Genomic DNA, 763 nt, shown 5'->3' on the forward strand with positions numbered 1-763 from the left:
ATTTCGTCTGTAAAGCCGTGCCTGTGTGGGATCTCTCCTCTACTCTCTCTCCTCTACTCTGCGCCCGGCCACACAGCGGCCCGACATTTCTGACATTTGTCCTCAGTTTTAATTTTTTTATTAAAACAGCTGTATATTGTTAAGTATGAGGGGCAAACCTGTATTTGTACCAGTGTTTCCGTGGTAACTCTGCTATCGCGGCGGCCACGGCAAAGAACACAGAAGAAGTTATTGAATGCAACTAACTTCAGTTGGTAGAGTAACAGCGTGTGAGACGGAGGCTACTGGATCTGGTCCTGGACCAGAGATGTGACCCATGGCCAGAATATCATAGTTCATAAAAATGCTGTGCAGTGACAATACAGACGTTTCATACACACGACGTGTGTGTCCGCCGTTCGACCCGTGCTGGACCCGTTCATAATGAGTCAGCCGTCTCTCTGTGAGTAGCGTCCATCACACTCCCTCTCGCAGTTATAAACAGCCTATGTGACGATAACATTTGTTTTGGTTAAAATCAACAAATAATCGTGTTAATAATCGTGATCAAAATTTTGATCAAAATAATCGTGATTACCATTTTGGCCATAATCGTGCAGCCCTAACATAAATACAATATATAAATAAAATACCCACCATTTTCCAAGCCCTTTTAGTCACTCTATCAATCCTGGCCTTCTCAGTTACCCCAGCATTTCCCCTCCATCCCACCACACAGTAACTCTAAACGCTACATATGACTGACATAAAAAACATTCTCACC

Source organism: Etheostoma spectabile, chromosome 9, assembly GCF_008692095.1.
Source record: "Etheostoma spectabile isolate EspeVRDwgs_2016 chromosome 9, UIUC_Espe_1.0, whole genome shotgun sequence".
Classification (NCBI taxonomy): Eukaryota; Metazoa; Chordata; class Actinopteri; order Perciformes; family Percidae; genus Etheostoma; species Etheostoma spectabile.